The 11967-nt window shown below is 36.2% G+C and overlaps 1 long non-coding RNA gene across 1 annotated transcript; it reads left to right on the top strand.

The window, feature by feature from the left end:
- The first annotated feature begins 1489 nt into the window (after positions 1 to 1489).
- LOC128514823 (uncharacterized) lies at positions 1490 to 9385 on the top strand. The gene is made up of 3 exons (XR_008356566.1): positions 1490 to 1548; positions 1664 to 1779; positions 9169 to 9385. It is a non-coding gene; the product is annotated as an uncharacterized LOC128514823 (long non-coding RNA).
- Positions 9386 to 11967: the final 2582 nt, after the last annotated feature.

The following is an 11967-nucleotide window of genomic DNA, read 5'->3' as shown; positions in this document are numbered from 1 at the left end:
GTGCCTTTTTAAATTCGGGAGAGACTTTTGCATCCACACTTTTGCATGTGTGGACGATGTGTCATTCGGGGTAGTCAGCGCAAAGTTTATTTAACCACTGGCATGGCATGAAATTTAATGTGCTTGAACAGTGTTGTGGTAAATGTGAACAGTTACTGAAGTTAGGCTAATTGTTTATTTCTTTCTTTATTTATTTTTTTCAAATTGCCTGGAGTGTGTGAATGTGTGCATACTTGTGCCCTGCTATGGATTGGCACCCCTACAAGGTGTACCCTGCATTATGCCCACTGGGATAACCTCCAGGCCTCCCGCAACCCTGTACAGGATAAATGGTATAATTTTATTCATCTAAATATCACAGCAGTCTAGCAACACTAACAATTTTTAGTTATTAAAATTGTGAAACATCCATGCAACAAGTTAGATCCTGTTACATTTATTTTGACTACAAGCAGTCAGTCACTCACCACACTTTTTTGATCTCTTAAAGGAAATAAGAAAAAAAAAAGCTGCTGCTTGTCAGGTTGCTAAGTCATCTGGTCTGAAGACTCTGATTGTTACAAAGCCATGAAACCAGAGATGAAAAATAAATTTGAGAAATTGACAGAGCGGTAGTTTAAAGAGTTCTCCTGACAGTGACCTCATCAAGAGATGAGATGGTTAATGTCCAAAAGCTTTCAACTTTGGTCAACTGGTATTTAGTGATTCAGTGAGTAGCTTCTCAGTTCTTAAACATCGATGTTGGAATACACATTCTGTTGTAGTGAAGAAGAAGTAACTGTGTTTTGGAAGAGTAAAATTATTGGCCTGCATCAAGCAAAAGAAAACGTTTTCCTCCCACAGTCCAAAGACATGCAGTTTAGATTAACAGGCGTTCTCAAATTGCCTGTAGTGTGTGAATGAGTGTGTGAATGTTGACAGGAAGTCCTATCATGGTTGTAAAAATAGGAATAAATAAAATGGTCACCACTAGTCTCCACAGACCCTAGTTAGAATACAGAGATTCCTATGGATGGTTGGATGAATTAATGATATATTTTTGTAACATTATTATATATACCATATTTATTTAAGATGAGTCTTGGGTAGCACATTGACTTGGAGTGTTTGAATTTTACCTCCAGTCTCATGTTCTCTCTCCACAGTCATTCCAAAGACATCCATCCATCCATCCATCCATCCATCATGCCAACTATTTAACTAGTATATTCCATCTTATGAGTAAAAAGTACCATTTCTTGATAGAAATCTCATAACACTCTCATGCTCCTTTCTTCCCCATAGTTCTGATATTAATGTGTTAACTCTCCTACGCTCTCCTTTTCATTTTCCCTCTATGACTCTCTTTCTCCCCCCTTCCATTGAGCTAACACTTCCTGGTTTGTCTCCAGGGAGACAACTATACAATGTTCACTCTTTGATGTAATAAATATCTATGACACCATCCTTTTGGCCAAACATAAAAACACTGTCTTCTGCTGTTAATAAACAGAGAACTTTCTGACATCCATCATGTGTGCGTGCTTGACTGCGGCACTCCCAATGTAGGTAAGCATGACGAAGATCGATGGACAAACCAAGCGACTAATTTATTCATCTTACATTTTAACTGTAACAGTTTGTATCTAATTTAATTGGAAAAAATTCCCATCCCACTTCCCAGCTTGAGGAGCCATTGTTCTCCAATCCACCCCAGAGCCAAGGGACTTTACATCTCTCATAAACTGCCCAACCTTTAGCACCTTGGTTTCCTGTTTTATTTAGTTATGAATGTTCACGGTGAGGTTTTGATTCTCTTTTCAAATGCAGTTCTCAAGTATTATCTCTGATTCAATTCCTGGCTCTTTACCATTGCTTATTGTTCCATGAAAAATGCCTGTTCCATGCCTGTTCAAAAATGATTGTGCCTGACAAATTTGATTATTTAATAAAGATCGTATTCTCAGGATTTTGGAGTTAAACAGGTTTGAGTTCGTTGGTCAGTTTTAATCTTAAGCAAAGTGACTATGCTTTTTGAGCTGGGACTAAATCCCTTAGATTGTGCTGAGGTCATAAATGTTTTCTAGACTTAACCTGTCATTTCCAATAAGAGCTTTGATAGTAATGTGGTAACCTCTTTAGGGTTATCAGTGTTAATTTTGTTTTAAATTGTTAAAATTATTCCTAATTCAAATAGATATACACTTTTCACCCTTGTCGCTGTTTGTGCTGGCTTTATAAATCTCTGAGATGATGCAAGTTTCTGTTATAAAGTAGATGTCAGATCCCATACTATTTAAGTGATTTAATTGGGGATTTTTTTTCTTCACAGGGCTAGTTGTTTTCATATTTCACAAGCATAATTTCAAAACCAATACCATAGGATTAATATTGCAGTCCGTGATTACTGGCTGCAATGCTAGATGTTAGATGGGGTTAAAAAACTATTATTTTCTATAAATAGCTTGACAGTGAAACTATTAGGGTTAGGCAGTACATCATATTATGAGGTCGCAGCTATTATGACACACACAGCTACAGGCATGATTTCTCTCTAAAATGGTTTAAGACTGTTAATATCTGCTGACCGCTTGTTTCCTCCAATTATCAAATGAGATAAACAGATCTATCTGATCTATCATCAATTTACACTCTGGGAAATAATGACACAGAGTCTAAGATAAATGTAAAAAAGAAAATTAACCCTCAATTTGTTGTAAAAGTGTACTATGTGTGCATTTTATTTTAAATTTAATTAATTAATTAGTTAATTAATTAATACATTTTTTAAATCATGGAATAAATGAGTGAAAATTGACCGTGGGAGATGCTGAAAAGGACTGGAATCATGACTTAACGAACAATACCAGATATACAGTATTTATGGACTTTGGTTAAGTTCTAATTAAGGACACAGTTTCATGTAGTCCAGCAGATTTCTTCTATTTCACGGAACACAAAAGTTCTCCTAAACATATACTATTATTTATAATGTTTAGTAATAAATATACTGAAAAAGTCACACTTCACCTTATTACAGCACACACTCTCCATGGCACCTCAAAAAATATAATAATTATATTTCTGCCCAGAGTCTGAGAATAACTTTTGGTCGAGATCTTGTACTGATGACAGGAGAGTAAAGTCTTCTTGAACACATCCTAAAGACTTAATTGGGGTAGCCCTTAAAGCATTTAGCCATTATTTGATGTGCTGTTTTCTTTAGTGAACATATATAGGGCTCAGGATTTTTGCAATATACTGTACTGTAGATTAGTGCTGATCCTTTTGTATCCTAAATAAGCAATATGATGAAGGGAATTTAAGTTCATTTTAGCCGACTACTCAAACATGACTGAGCAGAAAATTTGAGAAGGAGTCACATGGGCAAAGAAATAGCAAAAATACACATAATTACGTGTTTTTATGTTGCTTTTGGTTGTTTCTATGAACAAGAAATCTGATATGAGAGTTCTACATTTTTGCAATGTCATTCACATATTCTGGCATCTAACAGACGCTCATATTCAAAGCGACTTACAAAAGTCCTTTGAAGTTTCCATTATTGAATAGATTATCATAAGTATAAGTATTATCAGCAAACACTATTGGAAGGGCATTTGTCTTCACCTTTCTCTGTCTACAACACCTTCCCTTGTAACTCCAACCCCCTGCATGTCCTCCCTTACAACATCCATAAACCTCCTCTTGGGTCTTCCTCTTCTCCTCCTGCCTGACAGCTCCATCTCTAACATTCTCCTCCCCATATACTCCTTATTCCTCCTCTGTGGATGTCCAAACCATCTTATTCTAACCTCTCTAACTTTGTCCCCAAACTGTCCTACCTGCACTGTCCCTCTAATATAATCCAATCCATTTCCAATCCTGTCTATTCTTGTCACTCCTTCCTTTGCACCTTCAGCTCTGCTTCCCATCCTTTTGTCTCCAAAACTTACAACATTGCTGGTCTCAGTGCCGTCCTTTCCTTCTTGCTGATACTTTTCTATCACGTATCACTCCTTCTACTCTTTTCCATCCATTCCACCCAGTTTGCACTATCTTCTTCACTTCTCTACCACACTCCCCATCGCTTTGGACAGTTGACCCTAAATATTTAAACTCCTCTGTCACCTTCAGCTCTGCTTCCTGTCTTTTTTGCTTATTTAAATCTAAATGGTGAATTGTTTGTGCAGTGTATACAGTAGGTCAGTGATTGAAGCTATGTGTTTGTTTGGTAGTAATCAATGCTTCGACCAAAATGCTTTCAGATTGAAATCAGAAGCTCTGAAAGTACTGTGAAAGTGTGTGTATGACAGAAGAAAGCTAGAAAGCCCCCCAAGTAGGCCACCCCATGAAAACAGTGTAACTTATAGTAAATTTGAAGGCAATAGAAGAAGACAATAAAAAAAAAACAAGCTCCGTGCTACTTTCTCTGTGCTTTTTGCCAATATTTTATGTGGATCTCTGTAAAATGTGGGCACTGTCAGAGTGTGGGCATGCGGAGATGTTAGTGTATCCTTGTTAGGTAAGTTCAGACAGCTGATCAGGTCTTGGCTCATATGAGCAGGGAATGTGGAGGAAGTGCCAGTGAGTGTTACGGTCCGGCAGTACTCTGTAAACACCTGCCAGAAGCAGTTGAGAATACCCAGTGTCTCCTGCATTAATGCTTGCTCGCAGACGTTTGTGAGCTATAATGAGGTGCCATTTGTAATGCGACATTGAGTTTTACAGGCTCTTCCAGCATCTAACATAATTTCACAGTTGGAAAAAAGTAAGAGATCCAGGAAGTGCTTTTAAAAAAAGGCTTAGGCTAAAACCGAGATAATAAATAATGCCATCTAAGCAGGCAGTCAGATCTGAAGTGCTTCCATATGGACAATTTTTGTCATGACTTGTCGTCATTAAGAAAGCTGAAGAGACCAGAGACATGTTTTGAACCAGCCGTAGATCAGGGAGTTGGGGAATAACAGACTTATCTTAATAGTTTTTTTGGATTCAGTGAACCTGCTCTCTCAACCCACAAAAGTGCTTCATAAGTGGGGAATCCCTGCGAATTTATCCTTCCTAAGTACTAATATCAATCATCAACTCAAGAGCACTATTATACAGCAACAGCGTATATTAAATGAAATCAAATCAAATGATTTGATGGGCAATGAACTTATCATTGGAATTTAATGATTGTTTACTAGCGATTTCATTTATATTAATATTAAAATCTTAAAATCTAAACTTTTGGATAGAAAGGAAAAGAGCAAACAGCTGTTATTTTTAATAATGGCAGTAATTGTTACTAAGCAGTTAAATATCCTAAACAGGATCTCTAGCAAATTCGCTTTTCCACTTCATACAATTATGATGTCAGTGGGAATGTTTGCTGTTTGACTGAGAGTTCTCGGTATCTCTGATCTCAAAATATACTTGGAAATAACAGAGCACTCATCTTCATTTAGATATGCACAACTGCAATGTTGAAAACAATTTTGGTTCCTGTTCAGGGCAAAAGTGCTGCTCGCTTTTTTTTTTTCAGTTTTGTTTAAAGTAGCGCATTTTAAAACATCAAGCTTTTATGCGAATGATCCATATAGAACAGAAGGTAAAGTAAAGACTTCAAAAACTTACACATACAGTATTTATGTGAAGAAGACTCATAAATCCAAATTTAATATATAAGAGATTAGTAGTCACTCAGCAGTTAATATGTTGTAACTGACAGGTCAGATCTCATAAGTACAATGCATTTCAATCTGCAACTTTTAATAAGACAATGCTAATATACTCTCACCAGCCACTTCATTAGGTACACTGCTAGTATTGGGTTGGCCCCCCTTTTGCCTTAAAAACTGCCTTAATTCTTCATGGCATAGATTCAACAATGTCTAGAAATATGCTGGACATATTCCTAAGAGATTTTTCTCTCACGTTGACAGGATAGCATCACGGAGTTGCTCAAATTTTTTTGGCTGCACATCCATGATGCAAATCTCCCTTTCCCCAAACTCCCAATGGTGCTCTACTGGATTAGGATCTGATGACTGTGGAGGCTGTTAGAGTACAGTGACCTTATATTGTCATGTTTAACAAACAAGTTTGAGATGATTTTCCTATCTTGTGCTTATAAAGGAATGGACATGGTCACATCTCATGCCCCTTTGGGGACCATTGTTATATAAGAAACTATTGTATGCTATACTTGGAAGACTTTTACTGACAGTATATTTTGGCATGGATGTAGCTCTGGAGATTTGTGTTTATTCTGCCTCAAGCACCTAAGTAAATTCTAAAACAGTCTAAATCATCTCACTGGTGTTTAGCGTGGCTCATGTCAATGCGTTGTATAGAAAAGAAAATGTCGTTTTCATAATTTCATTGTTTTTCACCTCTTTATACTGTATGTCTGCACATTAGCACAAACACACACAATGTATATACTGTGGACTACAGTACTATGTAGGTAAAATATGACCTATAAACTGCTTTTTGTTCTTTTGCACTTTAATTGTGATGTTCCAGCTGTGTTAAACAGTGTTCTGTTGCTTAATAGGTAAATCCATAGCTGAAATGTTAGACCACTCACAACCAGTGGTGGGCAAAGTTCACTAATCCTGTACTTGAGTAAATGTTGAGATTTGCTAGGGCAAATATTACTCAAGGAAAATTACATTACATGTCTACTTTAGTGATAGTACCAAAGATACACAAGTATCACATGTACAGGACAAGTATTACCTCACTTAAACTGTCTCTCTCTCTCCTTACATTTACATTTAGGCATTTGACAGACGCTCTTATCCAGAGGTTGTGGAGTTTGAACCTGGGATCTTCCGAACCGTATTCCAATGCCTTAACCACTGAGCTACCCCTTCCCAATTGTCTAAAAACGGCTATGATTAGGCGTGTTGCAAAGAATAGTCACTAGAAGAAAAAATTCTTGCTAAGAATGCTACCACCAGTGTGGTTAGGTAATCCAGGGAATTTAGGGAAGTAAAAGTAAAGATGTTAACTGTACAATGTAGTAAAGTAAAAGAAAAAAGAAGTGGAGTAAAAGAAAAAAAGTTTTGTTCTACCCAGCTATTTTGTTGAATTGGTGCATGTTGAGGGTAGAAAAAATGAATATATATATATATATACGCATACACTGTGGTACCTTTTCTATGGTACATATACTTGCCTCTTCTATGGTACTCTGTTTAATTAAGAAGCAAAAAAAAAAATTTGATTTGACTTTAAGTAGCAATTTAGTAGCGTTTAAGGCACAGTTCATGCATGATTGTATTGGTTCAGGTTAGCTTGAAGGACAGTGGTAGAGTTCATGTTTTTTTCTTATAAATCCAATTAAATCCCTGTAACTTCTTATGATACATAAAAAATATATATTTTTAAACTGATTAAAATTGGGAGGTCTTTGTCACTTGCATGCAAAAACAGTTAATAAAAATCTAACAAATTAGTCTGTATCAAATTAGTATCTAACATAGAAGTCTGCAAATTAGCTGCAGTTACGTTCATGTCTATGAAAATCCAGAGCATGTGTTAGGAGGCAGCAGCAGTGCTCCTAAAATAAGCTACAGCATGACTCCTGGCCAGGACACTGTGAAAAAAAAAAAAAAAAAAAGAAATATATAGATCAGCTCTGAATCACTCATGTCTGTTTTTTGTAATATACTATTAAACATGTCTAGACATTTATTTCGAAATCTTTCTTGAAAGAAGTATCTTTCCAGATATGTTACGTGGTAAGCCAGGGAGCGTCTTGTTAAATCAGAAAACAAGAGTGATAAAGACCGAATGGAAAAAGGCTTTAGGACACTTGTTTCCACTGCTACAAAATAAAAATTTGCTCATTGAAACTGAGACACAAAAATGTGTGTGAGCTCCACACCAAATGACATGCAGCACAGTAGAATATGCAGAATAAAGTTTCATTATCCATGTGCACTGACCACTGTATATGTGACTAAATGTCATTTTCATCATTTCTTTGTTTTTCACCTCCTTATACTGTATGTGTGTGCTATTCTGAACACATACAGTATAAGGAGGTGAGTAAAAGTTGAGATTTACTAGGGCAAATAGTCCTCAAGTAAAAGTACATTACATATCCACTTAAGTAAAAGTACCAAAAAATACACATTTTCTTAGGTTTAGTTTTAGGTCACATTAGTAAAAAATAAATAAATAATAATAATCTTTTTTTGCTCTCTCTCTCTCTCACTCTCTTTCTCTCGCCATCTTCTCCACTTTTCGTCCCAATTGTCTAATACTGGCTATGATATTAGGCATGTCACAAGGAATGAACCACTACTCTGGTTAGGTAATGCAACCCCATACAGTAATTTAGTGAAGTAAAAGTACAAATGTTTGCTGTACAATGTAATGGAGTAATAGAAATCTTGTAATAAAACTACTCAAGTAAAGTACAGATATGTGATATACAGTATGTTCTTAAGTACAGTAATGAAATAAATATATTCAGTTACCTTCCACCTCACACTGAAAACCTTGTTGAAAACAAAATGCCGAAGTTAAATTCCCAGCTATTCTGTTTTCACATTTATTGTCGAATTGGTGCATGTTGGAGGTGACAAATGTGATTAAAAAGGATGGATTGATCCATTTGCCTTTTCTATGGTGCTATTATTAATAAAGAAAAAATGTAGGATTGCACTTAAGAATGTTGTTAAAGGTACAGTTCATGTATGATTGCGATTTTGTTGCCATGATTTGTTTTTAGTTCGCCTATTTCAAGCCCTAATTGCGCTTTTGTTTTTGATATTTATAAGAACCATGTTCTTTTTTTTTTTTTTGGGAATAAACTTAATAAAGTAAATCAGCAGGTGCTGGCTTACAGCATCCACATGATTACCACTGAACACAAACATCCGTAGCTGTCATCTTTTCATCTGAAACCTTCATTATAATTAATCTTGGGGTTCATTTTAAGAAGCAGTGGCATAAACACAGACACAATTTTATGAGCCTGTTCTCTGGGTTTTTGCAGCCAACATCTTTTATTAATTGTAGTAACCAACAACTAATAGTTCTACATGGCAATAACAGCTCTCACGATCTGTCTCTGTGGAAACAAGCCATTGTTTACGCCATGCCTATTAAATTGCTTCCTGTATTTGTGCACGTAGTTCATTTTTTAAGGCATTATTTTATATTGACGCCATTTTTACAACATAGGTTTATGATGCCTGCACATTCTACATCACAACACATGTCTGGATTGCAGTGTTTCTGGCTGGATCTCCATCTCTGCTTGCCTGCTTGCCTTATCGTGGAGTTTGCATGCAAACTTCATGCACATGGACCCAAGACTGGTCCTGAGCTTTCAACCATGAATGTGCAAGGCCATGGTACATGGTACGAAGCACTGCACCACCACGCTGCCAAAGCACAGTCATAAAATGATACACATCTATACAATCTGTTCCCTATTCTATATCAGTTACCATATTGTCAATTAAACAATATAACAAAACTGAATTTTAGACTATTTTAGACTATTTAGACTACTAACTCTTCTAAATAACCTTCTACCACCCAGGACTTTATTATAAGCTTAGAGACAGGATTTCTACATAACACATTAAATAAACATCAGTCTGGCAAAGTGGGAAAGTCTGGGTTGTGGGATTATGCAAGCACTGACTTTTAATGTGATCTCTAAAATTATTTATTTTTTCATATCTTATGGGCTGAACAGCAAAAGACTCTTTGACTCAAATACTACACTAAGCAAATGAAAAAGGTTATCATGCATAGATGACTGAAGGTTACCAAGATGTTATCTTTGTGTGTTTTTAAGATATAAGCTAAATCATTTTAATATGCCTGTCTAAAAATTACGTATCTAGATGTGGTTTTGAGCACAAACCAAAATCGTGTGTAAAATATTTTTTTTGGATACGAGTCACAAATGATTTTAATATTTTTAGAAATGCAGTGATCTGCCTGTCCGAATGTGTTATTCACAGATGCTTGTGAATTGTTACCATACAGACATTTTATGATACCAGTTACTCTCCAAGTTGAAGGTAGAAAGACAGACCAGGGCTTTGGACCAGGTCCCGAACAGCAGGACTGCTGTTCCACATAAACTCAAGCACTAAATTCAAGCACTGAGCCAGAGTGCCATCCTAAATACCTTGGTCTATAAAACAATGAGAATAAACTTTCCATGGAAATGAAGAGGTCAGAAACCTGTAAACTATAGCAGCTGCCCTGTATTTGGCCCCACTTAGTGTGAAAAAAGTTACCCAGATGTAAAAGTAGACATAACAATGATCCATAGAGACAGCTGCAGTATTTTTCAGTCATGCCATCATTCCAGGAAACTCTCTATGACGAAATCATGACTCAGATCAATAGAGTGAGTCACTGCTGCTTCATAACTTCATAACTCGTGTTTAGGCCAAATGATATCATTGATTCAGTGTTGCTTCATGTTGGCCATCAAGATTTCATGCATGTATTGGTTTATGGAGTCTGGTAAGTAAGTGGTTTAAAACAATGTCCTTATGAATTGGGTATCCTATTCTAAAACCATCCTATAGTGTCATAAATGTCATTTACCCTGCATGTTGTTTTCTGTTATGGAATATTTTCTTGGTGTACAGCCCAGATCCTGGACTACCCTTTTAGTCTAGTTTTTGCTCTGTCATACTATACGCTCAGAAAAGGTTGTTAATTAGCTTATCAGGTGAATCAGCTGTATTAAGAGAGGAAAAGAAATCTACAAATCCCTTGTTTCTGTGGTTAATCTCACCTGGACACAGTAGGCTGGTACAGTACCTGGTAGACTGGTAAGGGCTGCTCCTGTAATCCTAACTGCCTTGTGGATCTCCTCACTGCAGAGCTGCCAGCATTGTGAACAAGGAAATCCTAGCAGACAGAAAAAAGCACTTAACCACAAAAATCCCTAGTGTATGCATAATTGTTTTAGAATCATTTGTGCCTAGGAACATTAAGAAAACTATGCAGCAATATGTAAGCAGTGTAACTAATATTTAATAAAGATAAACTTTCTCATTTCCCACTGTTCCATTCGCTTGATTTGTCTTGGCTCAGTAATCTGAACCTTGTGGTTTCACAGGTTAAAATTCCCCTAGATCAAGCCAGAAGTCTGCTGATATTAATAACATTCCTAAATCACTGGTTTGGTGAAGGAAAATTAAGGGATGCCTTCATACCTCAATTTTGGACAACAACAACTTCCATCCAAAATGGAACAACCTACACAGTGGGCATTTGTAAATGCTGCCCAAAAAATGCTGCCAACTTGAGAAAGTGCCTTCCAACTGGAACACAATGTTCCTAGGCTACAGCTTGGAAGGTTGATTTTAGTGTGTAAGAACAATATTTACCCAATAGGGCAAAGTTTTTACAGTAAAAATCTGTCCACTGTGAATGAGTAGAAGTCTGGCTTTTTTTTTCACACTTGGAACTCGCTAAACTATTTTTGGGTTTTGGTTTGTATTTAATTTATTTAAATAACTTCAAAAAAGAAATCTGGGAAACACTTTAATTATAATACTGCCTGGAAAAATAGAATATAAATAAAAGTTTTTAGTTGTAGAAAATCCCTTAAGATATGCAGGAGGGAGGAAATAATAAGATTTTAAGTAGTGATAATGAAAATACAGAAAAAAAATAACAATAAGTTTGTTAACGTTATTACCCCCCCCCCCCCCCCTTTTTTTTTTCCAGTGTTCAGGCAGTAGATGATTCATAATTTTCCTGGAACTGACTTGTTGATTCGATCTAGACGTTCCACCAGAAAGTGACACTTTCTGCAACAAGGGAATTGCTTCTTAACTACTTTGTTATGAGAAATATGCTGAGTAACAGAGGCAGCATGTCCTCACTGGAGAATTCTGTTTCAAATTCTATTCAATGCTGGACAATGAATCAACTGCACGGTCAAGGCTTTTATATCGTATCAGTCTCTAAAATAAATTTTAGTTTGATAATCTAACACAT

The sequence above is a fragment of the Clarias gariepinus genome, chromosome 27 (genome assembly GCF_024256425.1).
Source record: "Clarias gariepinus isolate MV-2021 ecotype Netherlands chromosome 27, CGAR_prim_01v2, whole genome shotgun sequence".
NCBI lineage: Eukaryota > Metazoa > Chordata > Actinopteri > Siluriformes > Clariidae > Clarias > Clarias gariepinus.
This window is presented reverse-complemented; position numbering and strand designations above follow the sequence as displayed.